This window comes from Chlorocebus sabaeus, chromosome X (genome assembly GCF_047675955.1).
Source record: "Chlorocebus sabaeus isolate Y175 chromosome X, mChlSab1.0.hap1, whole genome shotgun sequence".
NCBI classification, from domain to species: Eukaryota; Metazoa; Chordata; class Mammalia; order Primates; family Cercopithecidae; genus Chlorocebus; species Chlorocebus sabaeus.
In genome coordinates this window covers 58672655-58686917 of record NC_132933.1, presented here as the reverse complement: position 1 = coordinate 58686917, position 14263 = coordinate 58672655, and the positions used below count along the sequence as shown (strand labels likewise).

At 36.8% G+C, this 14263-nt stretch overlaps 1 pseudogene across 1 annotated transcript; it reads right to left on the bottom strand.

Moving 5' to 3' along the window:
* Positions 1 to 1901: 1901 nt before the first annotated feature.
* On the bottom strand, positions 1902 to 4804 carry LOC140710837 (UMP-CMP kinase 2, mitochondrial pseudogene; annotated as a pseudogene). Its single transcript, XR_012091934.1, has one exon. The product of XR_012091934.1 is annotated as a UMP-CMP kinase 2, mitochondrial pseudogene (transcript).
* Positions 4805 to 14263: the final 9459 nt, after the last annotated feature.

Here is a 14263-nt window from a genome sequence, read left to right as displayed (position 1 = left end):
TTCTCTTAGCTCTTCCAATTTTATCATTTTTTTTAAAGCTATAAAATGGAGATGAGGGGTAGCAGAGAGATCATAATCTAGATGTAACTATTTGGTCAAAGCATAAAATGTTTATAGTTAGTAAACACACTTACATAAAAGTTGGCTTGTTTGTGCATAGGTTATAAGGACATACAAATGGTTACTTTTGTGGTTCATTTCAATTGCCATTAAAAGATGTACTTGTGCTTGCACAGATGCATTACTTATAAAGATTCAAAGGCAATATAATTTCCAATGATCGAGTAAAACCAATATACAATTAAAAATAAAACTTTTCCCCAAACTTCAAAAATGGTAGAACACACATGTACACACTTACAATCAGAAGTGATGACTCTGACTTTGCTTATACAATGTAACTTATTTAGCTGTAAGGTCTGCTTAACTCAGTAATGGCAATTATTTTGCATGTTTCCTGACACTTCACATCTATAGCCATAGCTCCTATCTACTCAGTCATGGCTTTCTTTCCTAATAAGAGTTGCTGTCATTGCACATTTACTCTCTGCACAGCGCTCCAAGCAGCCACTATCAGATGATCAGAGTTAGCATATGTGGCAAAATATATTTACTCTCTTTGGTCTATCAGCTTCAGCCAGGCAGTTTGGTGTTCAGATATTTTGGCTCAGATTATCGCTAGCTTCCAATTCAGCCACAGTAGTCACTGTTGTACAGATGGTTTGCAGGTGTTTGCTTTCTAGGAACCATCTGTTTAGGTGTCATAGCACACTAATCTGTGCTTGTTGGTATGTTTTGTACTATTATTAGCGAATCATGTGTATGAATGATTTGATTCTTCCATTAGAAAATGAAGCCATTTTAAAACTTAGAAAAGGGAGGTAATGATACGGAAAAGTATTACTTTATAATGCAACCTTAGAGATAAAGTTGAGTCACAAATTTGGTTTCCTGTTTTTTGAGGAAGATAAAGCTGGATGTTGTGAGAAGATGATTGGGTTAAATCAACGTATTTAGCTGATTTAAGTCAAATGATTTTTATAGGGTTACTGTACTCATTCTAGGGTTATAGCAGAAAAACAGTTAAAGCTAAATAATCTTGAGTATAGGGTAAAAGGCCAAAGAATATTCATGATGATATATGGAAAGTCCTTAATTGTTATGCCAAGGTAAATATATTAATAAAGTTGTACCAGAAATTTTCCTAGATGAACATTTTAGCTATTTTCTGTATTTTAAAGCTACAACTATACCACAAAATGGAAATAAACATTCAAAACTAAAAAATAAATTTCTCTTGGTCAAAGTATCTTCTTTAATAATAGGGAATAATGTTTTTCTTCTTCTCTGCACCTACTATAGTTCTCTACTCAAGGGAGGAATTCATGGCTTCCTGCCCTTGTGTAGGTATGTCATTGGCCTTAAATATTCTGAGAGAGAATTTTGAAAACTGCTGGCTTTATAGTTAAAGTATCTAGAAAGAGAATCAATCTTACTCAGTTAACATGGCCAAGATCACTGGAATAATAGATCAATTTGCTGATATTCACATGCAGACAGTATGATGGCTTAAAAGCACTTTGGAAAAAAGGCCCATGTGTTAGTTTTATTTTGCGCAAAAGGTGAGAGGTAGCTGTAGATATATATCACTCATGACAATGTGAGAAGGCAGTACTAAAATTAGTTATGAGGGCTGGAAACCATGTGCTGGCACAATCAGTGAGAACAGACTTTTGAAAACTTTTCCCTTTTTCAAAGATATAGGAGAATTTTATCAATTAATCAGTTTTAATCATATTTAGGTAGGAAGTAGATATCAGAATTTTATTTTATCTCTTGCTCATTGAATAGGATTATAGTTAAAAATATTATTTAATGTATAAACCACATCATGCTTTTTTTTTTTTTTTTTTTTTTTTTTTTTTTTAGTAAACCACAGCAAAGTTTATTCATGTGCAAGGGACGTAAAGATACATTAATTGTTTGTTTTTCTGGGCTGCCAGTATAAGCTTTTCAGAATGTTTAAAGTAAATAAAACTAATAATACAGCTAGATACCACATTGCTAAGAACCCTAATGCTATTTATCAGCTTTAAAATACGTTCAACTGAAACCAATTACATTTTAATATATATATATAACATAGAAATTACCTATAGCTCTTTTAAAAATCCTATGACATTAACATGAAACTTTATTAGAATTTAATATTCTATATGCAAACCTGATAAAACCTTAAATTTAATTATTTGGCAGTAATGTCTTCTTAAGAAATGGTAGATAGGATAAAATAATTTACAATTTTATCTGCTTTTGAACTGGAAGGAATTTTAGGTAATCACCTGGTTCAACCTACTCCCTAAAGCCACATAGCTCTATAATTTCCCCTTCACTCAGCTACTTTTTTCTATCTAAAGATATCTCAATGCGATTTCGTATGTAATCATGAGACATTCAAGTGCAAGATAATTTACCAAGAAATCCCACTCCAAGATCCACTGTACTTACTGAACAAGACAAATTAAGTTTGTGTAATGAAAATACACAACAAACATTGCATTTAGCGTTTTGACTCCACTTTTAATTAGTGAATCATAGCTCCTACGCTGAGGAAACATATATTATGTATAGATCAATATAAATAAATTACTGGATTGGCTAAATGAAATGCATCCAGTTCAATGGAAAATGTGCATTCTATTCAGGGCCATACTTTACATAAAAAAGAAAAGGAATGTAAGTAAGCAAAATATAATTCAGAGAAGGTTGGTATATTTGCAGTTGGAGCATCTTGGCTTGAATGTCTTTATATATGACTCAGAAGCCTACCAAAAGGGCTCTGAGCCTCAGACACAAGATCAATGCCTTCTTTGTAAGTGTTCCTTACCCAAAAATGGCCCTGCAGGAGTGTCCTTGGATAGCCAGGACATATAGACAGCCTCTGCAGGAACAGTTGGCTCTAGAATTTGGGACTGAGGGAGATGCAGCGAGCCCATCATGATGAGTGCAACCAGATGTGGAAGAAGCCAATGCTAGGCACGTCACGATCTCATCAGCATGCCAGTGTAGGAGAAGGAGGGGCTCTGGAGGCTCCCTGCTGATCTGGAAGATCTTCTCTGCTGCTTCTGTACACCTCGTGCTGTCTGAGTAAGACAGGTCTTCCAGAGATTTGGTAGTGATGAAGTGAAACATATGTTCCAAGAAAATGTTTACCATGCCAGGAAGAAAGCAATTGCTGGCCTCTCACTGGAACATGGTGAGAGGGTCCTTTGTGATGACAGGTCCATCAGTCAGAAGAGGGTATGAAGGCTGAAGTAAAATTAAGATGCCTGGTCTCCAATTTTCTGCCACACAACATGCTTGTACAACAGAAATTTGGGAACACTGCGTAACAAATGGTGGATGTAGATGTTTCAAACAACATCTAATCTAGTTAGACATGGCACCTGGCCAGAGTAACTACAGTTCATTAAAACTAGTTTGGATTGGGCTTAATACCGTCTGCAGGACCTTTTCTCTGCAGGGGCTGGCATCAACCACATGGCAACCAGGATTCTCCATCCGCTGGTAGGACATTTCTACCTGTTGACGAAATACACTGTTGGCCTCAAGTTCTGCTTCTTCCCTGGTCTTCTCCATGCCCTGGCCCTGGAGCCTCTGCAACCTCTCCTCAGGACTCACGGTGAGCAGCAGGATGAGGTCAGGTTTAAGCAGGTCCTCTGGCCACTGGTATACAGGATGATGGGCTGGGGGCAGGTGCTGGAGACCCCCACTCACCTCGGTGGCTATGGCATAGGTGGCAGTGCTGTGCCAGTACCTGTCTACAATCACAGGAGATTTGGCAGATTCTTTAGCTATTTCAGAGGCCACAATATAATTGCCCAACGAATAAAAAGCTCTTCTAATGATAGTTGGTTCATCATCAAAGATTTTCCTCCACTGGCCAATGCAAGAGGGTGGTGACTTTAAGAGGACAGCCTTAAGCGAATCTGCAACTGACTGGGTCACCGTGGTTTTACCCGTGGCATCCAGTCCTTCGATGGCAACAACCTGGAACTTTCCTTTCTGGACCTGTTTTGGGCACTGGTCGACCAGGTCAAGCACCGCCCGGGCTTCAGGAATAAAGGAGGTACACTCCTCCAAAACGGCCCGGGCGGTTTCCTGGTCCGGGAAGACTACGGAACTAGGCAAGTCTGGCACCACCGGGTGCAGCGGGGGCTCCGGGGCGGGCACGACCTGTGCGCAGCCCACCTGCAGCCGTCTGCCGTCTTGCACCTCCCAGAGGCGCTGCCACAGCTGGCCGCGGGGGTCGGCCTCGAACTCGCCCAGGTGCGGGCGTGGTGCCTCCTGGCAGGCGCCCAGCAGCTCGAGCAGCGCTTGCCGGGTGTCAGGGCCATCCAGGGGGTCGCGCAGCAGGAAGCCTTGCTGCGCGCCGGCCTGGCCGCCCGGGCAGTAGCAGAGCAGCCTGAGCAGCTGGCACCGCTGGAAGGGGCCGCGACGCAGCTGGTGCAGCAGGCGTTGGTGCAACCGCGCCGCCCGGACTCGGGCCCCGCAGCCGGCGTCCGGGGTCACCGGCACGCACAGCGAATAGCTGCGCTCCGGGGGCCCCAGCAGCGCCGCCAAGTGGGGGTCGGGGGCGTCTGCGTCGCCGGGGTCATCGGCGCCCAGGGCGAAATGAGCCAGGGTGCAGTCGGGGAGCTCCAGGACGAAGCGGCGCGGTGGAGTCATGGCCCCAGCGCAGACCCCGCGCCGCCCGAGCAGCTGCCCCGAGAGTGGCCGGCGCAGAAGCGGGCGGGCAAAGGCCCATCATGCTTTTTATGATTTATTCTAATTGACAAATTATTGTGTATGTCTATGAGGTACATGCGATGTTTTGATCTATGTATTTTAGAAAGATTAAATGATGCTAATTAACATATCCATCATCTCATCAACTTACTTTTTGTGGTAAGAACATTGAAAATCTATTCTTTTAAAAAATTTTGAAATACACAACACATCGTTATTAACTCTCGTTAATAATGCATAGACCACTAAAACTTATTCCTCGAGTTTCACTGAAACTTTGTGCCCTGTGATTAACATCTCCCATTTCCCACATCACACTGTAAGAACACAAAAGTTTTAGAAACAGGAGCTTAATTTTTAATATGTGCTATAAAATATAAATATATATGTAATCTCTATAAAGGAAACACTAAAAAGCATACATTTAATTGTATATCAACATATTTATTTGAAATGCATACCATATTACGAAAATGTTTGTTTGTGAGGGGAGAAAGTGGGGGTGAGAAAGCAATAGTGTGAGAGAGATAACTTTGCTCTAATGTAGGCATATATAAAATTTTTCTTTTATTACTAATCATAGAACAACACAGAATGTTTGAAGTACCCATGGAAGTGAGAAATAGTTTGTTTGAGCTAAATATTCACAGACATGAAATGAAATACAAACCTACCAATGAATAAAAATATTTAGGGACAGTGGTTGAAACTATATTTTAATTTACTTGATTTTCTCTCCCACAGTACACCAAAAGACAGGTCCTTAATTTATTTCTTTTTAGGACTTAGCAATGAGGTAAATAGACTATTCATTAGGTTTGATATTCTCTTTCACCAATTCCATGGGACGTCCAAGACCTTATCATCACAACATTGGTTAAAGTATGGCAGCAGTAAATGTCATGTCTGTCATGATTAGCTGTACTGAACCAATTTATGTTAGATTTACTCTGAGTAAATGTCAGTGCCATTGAGAGTGTCTAGAAAAAGTAATTTTTTTTTCTACTGACAAGTACTTGACAATAAATTGTCTGGCAAGTACAATAGCAGCAAGTTAATGATTGAGTCTTGCTTCTTGTAAAGATATGAAGGCTATACTGCAGTTCATTTAATTTGTCAGTAAGGATTACTGATACTGATTCTATGTGAATATTACACGTAGAATTGTACATCAGTTTAAGGATTTCATGAAAAAAACTACTTTTTGTCTGATGACCTTGTTTATAATATAATAAATGATTTCATGTAATGCCATCTATTTTCTTGCCTTAGTAATACAAGCACAGGCTACCTGTTACATTCTTGATAGCCTTCCATTCATACAGAAAAAGAAAGTCACCTGTTAATTCAATATTGCCTATCACCTCACTTGCACCTGCAATGACTATTGCCATCTTTTTTTTTTTTTTTTTTGAGTCGGAGTTTTGCTCTTGTAGCCCAGGCTGGAGCGCAATGGTGTGATCTCAGCTCACTGCGACCTCCGCCTCCCGAGTTCAAGCTATTCTCCTACCTCAGCCTCCCAAGCAGCTGGGATTACAGGCGCCAGCCACGATGCCTCGCTAATTTTGTATTTTTTTAGTTGCCCACCTTAGCCTCCAAAAGTGCTGGGAATACAGGTGTGAGCCACTGCGCCTGACCTACTATTGCCATCTTTAACCATTGCTTTCATTCTTTGAAACAGTCTCTAAAGGTGGCTCTAAGTATCATTTCTCTCAGACATAAGAGGACAAAAGACTAGGTGGGGTGTTCTCCAATAAGAGGATACAAAAAACTGAAGGAAAAGACTCTCCTCTTCTTATTAGGAAATCACAGAGTTGGTATAATTTGACCCACAAAGAGAAAGAGAAAAGAAAGTGTATTGTATACAAAATATTGACTAGAATAATAAACTTTTCCTGTAGCTCTCCCTCCAGCAAATAAGAATTTCATACATCTCTTGACATCAACACTATGATAATTAGTAGTATGGGGTTTGGAGAATAGTATGGCTCTATTGCTTCCTAACCATGCAACTTTGAGTATATTATTTAACCTCTTCGAGTTTCAAATTTCTGAGCTAAAAAGCAGAAAAATTATAGTACTTACCTAAGACATTTTTTTTGAAGCTTAAATGAAAGAATGTCTGTAAACCACTGAGAACGATGTATGAAAAATGGTAGCTGTGCAATTAACACTAGGCAACATAGACAGCTCAATAAATATTTCCTCACTTGCACACCAAATTCCAATACCATTTGAAAGACATAAGAATCATACAAATGGGGATTAAAACATCAACATTATTTTAAGCACATATGAGAATGTGGCTTTGGACTCCCTGTCAAATGGATTTGCTAATACTTTCCTCTCTATATCTCAACCGAATGTATAGACTTTTGTAGGCATAGGAAGTGCTGAATTGCTGGAAAAAGGCTACCTATCCTAGTAAACTTACCACACTGCAAAGAACACATCAGACTGTACCTTATCTGCAGTCAAGCACATCCAAGAAAGAGAGAAAAGAACTGAGCTCAGTTCATTTGCTAAAACTAAATAACCAGGTAAATCATTCCCTTGGTTGTGCCCTTTATCTGAGTGAGTAAGAAATGAGGATAGGATAAACATTTCATATGTTTATATGATCTTATAATCATATAAAAAATTATAAAAGCCCAAATAGAGACAGATAACCTATATATACATATATAGAAGAAATTTGTAGAACTCAGCATTTTCTAACTATGATCACATTGTATTTTTCTCCTTGACTCTTACTTGTCTGTTTCATTATACTAGTCCCAATGATGTGATGGTACTAACAATTTATTTTGTCTTCATTCACTTGTGTGCATCTTTTAGATACGTACTCAGCCTTGGATTGCCTCTTTTCTACATCAAGCTCTTTTCATCATTTTTTAAAACTGGTTTCACAAGCAATGGAGGTGTTTGCTAGAATGGCTTTTCACCCTAACATCATGGAGGCAAAACTTAGATTGTTTTTACAGACCTTTTATTCCTAAGAAACTAGTTTCCATGAGAAACTAGTCTTAAAAGCAAAAGACATAAAAGTAGAGTGTTCTGTGATGAACATATCAGAGCAAAAGGTGAATGGCTCCTTCTAGCAATATAACTATCACAAAGTTAACATGGGGCTCAATTTCTTGCCATCTTTCTTGAATCAGTGACCATGAAATGAAGAGGAAAATGATCCAAAATTAAAAGACAAACTTCAATCATGGAGCAGTTTCTGTGAGATAATATTTCTGGAATGCTAGAAGGACCTATTATTTCGAGAATGAGTACTTCGGATGGGCTTATCTATGAAAGCATATCATTTCTTTTTACCACTAAAAATACACATATCTGCTCTCAAAGCAATTCAAGAAAATCATGTAAAATGATATGGGTGCAGACTTTTCTCTCAAAACAGTTTTAGTACAACTAAAATTCTTTTCAAGTTTTATTTTGTTTTTAATGGACATAATAATTGTACGTATTTATGGAGTTTGGTGTGATATCTTGATATATGTATACATTCTGTAATAATCAAATCAGAGTAATGAGCATATCTGGCACTTCAAACCCTTGTTATTTTGTGGTGAGACCATTCAAAATACACTCTTCTAGCTGTTTTGAGATGTCTAATATATTATTATTAACTACATGTGAAAGTAGAGAGTAGAATATTGATTACCAGAGGCTGGAGCAGGGAGTGGGGCAGGGGAGAATGGGAAGAGGTTGATCAATTGGTAAAAACTTACAGTTATGAAAAGGTTCTGATGTTCTATTTCACAGTAGAGTGACTATAGTAAAGCAAGGTGATTTTTAAATATGCCACATTTTATTTAAATTTAAATTAAGAATAATGTCCAAATAAAATCAATGTTGGACTAAACTGTAAATGGATAATGTGACCTTATTTTAAAAGAGTGTAACTTATTGAATAAAGAAATCCCTTATATAGGCATGCTTATATTATTTAATTATATTAAACATATTACTAAAATGTATAAAATCAATTTATTGGGAATACTCACTCATGTATAAATATTATGTATGCATTAGTCAATTATCACCCGATTAAAGTTGTATGTATAGAAGTGGAGTCCCGTTGGTATGGTGGAAAAGAGTGGAATTGCTGAAATGGTACTCATACTGACATTTAAGTTTTCCATGATATAAATTTGATCTTATGATCTTTTCAAGTACCTATTTTTTTTTTTTTGAGATGGAGTCTCACTCTGCGGCCCAGGCTGGAGTGCAGTGGTGCAATCTCGGCTCACTGCAAGCCCCGCCTCCCGGGTTCAAGCCATTCCCTGGCCTCAGCCTCCCAAGTAGCTAGGACTACAGGCCCCTGCCACCAAGCCCGGCTAATTTTTTTTTTTTTTTTTTTTTTTTTTTGTATTTTTAGTAGAGACGGGGTTTCACCATGTTAGCCAGGATGGTCTCGATCTCCTGACCTCATGATCTGCCTGCCTCGGCCTCCCAAAATGCTGGGATTACGGGGGTGAATCACTGTGCCTGGCCTCAAGGACCTTTTTATAAGCTAATAAATATCAACAGAAAGATAGCAGAGTCATGAGGTCTGGTTTTGGGGAGGCAGATGAGATGTGCAAATGAGTTAAGCATGAACAAATACCAGAAACCTATAGTATAACTGAACTTGGAAAGATAATTTTGAATTCATCATAATATGAAAAGAGGTGCTTAAATGACAGGATATCTATTCAAGGTGGCTTTGTCCTAAAGTCAACTAAAGTTTGTTAACCAGATCAAAATTAATTAAAGGATATCAAGGAATGAGAGTAGCATCTCAACACTGAACTTATTGGCTAATGTATTGACCATGGCTCTTAAGTTTAATCGCTCTGTCAGTTCATTTTGTGGCTTTGGCATGACTGTCTTAAAGAAGTAGCAGCACTATTTAACATCAAGTGCTCTGTGTAGTCCTGATGTTACAAGCCCTGATGCTTTAAGGGCCCGTCTCCAGCCTAGTGTATAAAATGAATGTAGCAGTAAGGCTTAATTGTGAATGAAATATGTCTGTACTTTATCTCATCTCTTTTTTAATCTGCTTTAACATTTTAATGCCCAGCTTTGTCCCTCTACTCTCTCCAAGAAGGCACTAATTGGCCATTACCTTGGAGTTAATTTATCCATTAATTTTCCCACTTGACCGCCTACCCTGGCATTCTACATTTCATCTCATCTTCTGTAAAAACTAGCATCTTAAGCACAACCTAAGTACTCTCTCAAGAACTCACCTACAGGTCATCATAGCAAGAGATACTTTATATCATCACAGTGCTGACTTCATAAAAATACATGTGATTAGATTACATTTTTAGAATAATATTTTCCCTTGTTTCAGTGATAATATAAATTCATTGTAGAAAAATGGTAAATACAGAAAAATTTAAAACTATGTAAAATTTTTCAACACACAGATAAATATGGTTAACATATTGTTTTATATAAAATTATTTTAGATACCATTAAGTAATAATACCTGCAAGTGATATTTAAATGACTTTTCTTCCATTAAAAATGACAAATGCCATTTGCATTAGTTTTAAGTATGTAAATATATTACTATTCAAGTTCCCTGGCAATTAAAATAGAATATATTACTCTATTCAACTTTTTGTGCAGGGATATAAAGATTTGTTTAGTAATTCCTCTGTCATAGTATTTAATACATGTAAATTTGTACCCTTTATTAACAAAAAATGCAGCAAAGCAGCACCAACTACTATTTTAAGTAATCATCACACGTGGAAGGACCTTTTATTGAAATTGTCATTTAAACCTCCATTTAGAATCAAAGTTAGAACAAATATGTTTCATCCTCTTCCAAATATTTCATTAACATGAAAATATAAGATCTATCTTTCATCTATGTAGTATTGACCAAAAAAGCCAAACTCTGCAAAATATTTGAAGAGATTCATTTTGAGCAAAATGTCAGGACCATGACCCATGACATAGCCTCAGGAAGTTCTGAGATCATGTGCCCGAGGTAGATGGGTTACAGCTTGGTTTTATATATTTTAGGGAAACATAAGACATCAATCAATACATATAAGGCATGCATTTTTTTTTTCCTGGAAAAACAAGACAACTTCAAAGAATGGGCTTACAGGTCATAATTAGATTCAAAAATTTTCTGATTGGCAATTGGTTGAAAGAGTTAAGTTATTCTATAAAGACTTGGAATCAATAAAAAGGAGTGTCTGAGTTAACATAAATGTTGTGGAGACCAAGGTTCTTATTACATAGATGAAGTCTCATAGGCAGCCACCCTTTGAAGGAGTAGATGGCATATGTCTTCTATTCAGACCTTTAAAAGGTGCTCAACCCTCAGCTAATCTTCTCAGGATTAGATAAAGATCTGGAAATGGAAGAGGATCCTCTAAAAATGTAAATTTCCCCCACAAGAAAGAGCTTTGCAGGGCCATTTCAAAATACATCAAAGAAATATATTTTGAGGTAAAATACTTTTATACTTTGAGGGCCTGCTATCTGTCATGTGATGCTATACTAGAGTCAGAATGGAATTTGGTATTTTATTGCTACAAAGAGCCTGTTTCATCAATTTTAAGGTATCTGTTTCAATTTTAATGATGGTCAGCTGTGTCTGAATTCCAAAGGGAGGATAACATAATGAGGTATGTCTGACCCCCTCTTTCCATCATGGCCTGAACTAGTTTTTCAGGTTTCTTTGGAATTCCCTTGGCTGAGAGGAGGGACCCATTCAGTCAGTTGGGCAAGGTTAGAATTTTATTTTTGGTGTACACTATGTTTCTGTTGATTGATTAATCAACCAATATATAAACCTCTAGTTGTAATGGGAATAGGAGGGGAGACGAGAATGGATTATGCTATGGAATTTGTACCTGACTCAGAAGCGGAAAGGAAGACAGAGGAATAATATTGAGAAGTGAGCCCTTGCACTTTACAGAATCCTTCAAAGACACAGTGTTGAAGATACCAGGTACCAGGTTGGATTGAAGGATGGAGATAAAATAGAAAGATTGTTGGAGAATCTCTAATAATTGTAATGATAATTACAGTAAATAACTCCCTCTTTACATTCTTCTTTCCAATAAGGAGGCAAATAGTTTAGTTTTTGTTAACAATGAACTTAAAATGTCCCAGACTTGGGGGCATCAAGCGAGCAATGTCTTGGAATTAAGTGTAGGACTGAAAACAGGAAGAATGAAGGCCTTCAAAAAGCACTTATAGCCATGTCTTTTCACTTCTTCCATTTGTGTTTCTGACTACCAGAAGCCAAATGTATTCAACACCCCAAACGAGTGAGTAAAAAAATTTTTTTTTCCCGAGCAAATGAAGGTTCTAAGAGAAAAGATCTATAAAAAGGCAGAATGAATCCTACTTCCAAATTAGAATTTGTGTTTGCTACCTAATGACTGTATAATGAAATCTACCAGTTGGCATTTCTCCCTCCTAACACCATCACACATACAGAGAACTTTTAACGTCTTATTGTTAAATATGAATGCTAAAATTAATTATGCATTTGAGGAAAGGGGGGAGCAAGAAAACCAGAATAAGAAATAAATAAGGAAAGAAGAACTGTGAGAGGAGAAACACTGCAGGTAGTAGAAGAAAAACTTAAAATAATAATCACAAATGGCTTTAGAAAAATAATAATTTGAATCAATAAAACCATAACATAATGCACATAACTAGACAAAAAAATTAAAGGACTTAACTTTTTAAGAGTAAGGTTAAGAACAGCTCTCAGACAGTAGAACAAAAGAACAAAGAAATAGGAAATATGAGAAAATTTAAAAAATAGAGAATCATCTCAGGCAATCTTATATGCTAATAACAGATGTCATGAAGAGTGAATACAACAGGAAGAAAATTTTGAAAATATACAAGTATATTTCCTATAATTGAAACACACTAATCTGCACATTTAAACAATATGCTGGTGTTCCAGATTTAAAAAATGATTAATGACACACACGAGGAAACTTCTGCGTTAAATTTCAGAACATTGTGGTTAAAGTGAAGAAATTAAAAACTTCCATAGGAAAAACATATATTTTCAGACATCCAAGGACTGAAAAAAATTATCTGCCATGAATCCTTTTTACTAAAGGATTGCTTGATAAATAAAAGTGATAAACGAACAGAAAGAAAACTCAGACCCAAGAAACAGACTATGATATGAAAAATTGTAAACAGAAGTCTAGGTGTAATAGCTAATTGCCAGTATTTGAGAGCAATCACTGTAGATAGAGCAGATGGTCCTGGAACAAAGTTTATTAGAAAAAAATAACTTATAATAACGTTTGCAAATTTTGAAAAACATTTTGCTTGGTAATTTGATAAACTTTTTGACTCTTTTGGGGAAAAATAAAATTAATCAAATAAAGAATAAGGAAACTGTGAACAGCAGGATACCACTTGGTTCAGTAATGGAAAATTTTTACATAACTAGAAATAGCTGCCTTGTGTAAGAAGGACAGAATAATAACAAAGCAATGAGACAAATAATTGCCATTATGGGTTACATGGGGTGAAGTTTAAACCCATGAGTAACATTTTTGTTGATTATCATTTTAAAAATTGTAAAAAAAAATATGCATATATGCATAGCATACATAATTTTAACAACTTTGAAGTGTATAGTTGCAGTGGCATTAAGAACATTAACACCATTGTGCAATCATTACCATCAACCATCTCCAGAATCTTTATATCTTCCCAAGCTGAAACACCATAACCTTTAAAACATAACTCCCCATTAACTCCTTCCCCTCAGGACCTGACAAAAACCATTCTACTTTCTGACTCTATAGATTCAAATGTGTTAAGTACCTTATATAAGCGAAATCATATTAAGTTTGTATTTTTGTATTTGAGTATTTTAGCTAGTGTAATGCCTTCAAGCTTAATCCATATTGCAGCATTTGTCAGAATATCTTTTTGTAAGGTTAAAATTATTATGCCATTGTGTGTATATACCATATTTTCTTTATCTGTTTATCCATTTATGAACATTTGAGTTGTTTCCATGTTTTGGCTATTATGGATTAATGCTGCTATGAACATGGATGTACAAATATCTGTTGGAGATCATTCTTTTGACTGTTTTGGGTATATACCAATATACGGAATTTCTAGATAATGTTAATTTTATATTTAATTTTTCTGAGAAAACACCGACTATTTTCCTAAATGGCTGTACCATTTTACATTCATACTAGCAATACACAAGAGTTACAAAGTTACAATCTCGTCTACATCTTAATAAACAATTTATTTTCTTTCTTTCTTTTTTTTTCTTTTTTTTTTTTTTTTTGAGATGGAGTCTCGCTCTGTCACCCAGGCTGGAGTGCAGTGGCACAATCTTGGCTCACTGCAAGCTCCGCCTCCCAGGTTCTCGCCATTCTCCTGCCTCAGCCTCCCGAGTAGCTGGGCCTACAGGCGCCGGCCACCACGCCTGGCTAATTTTTTGTAT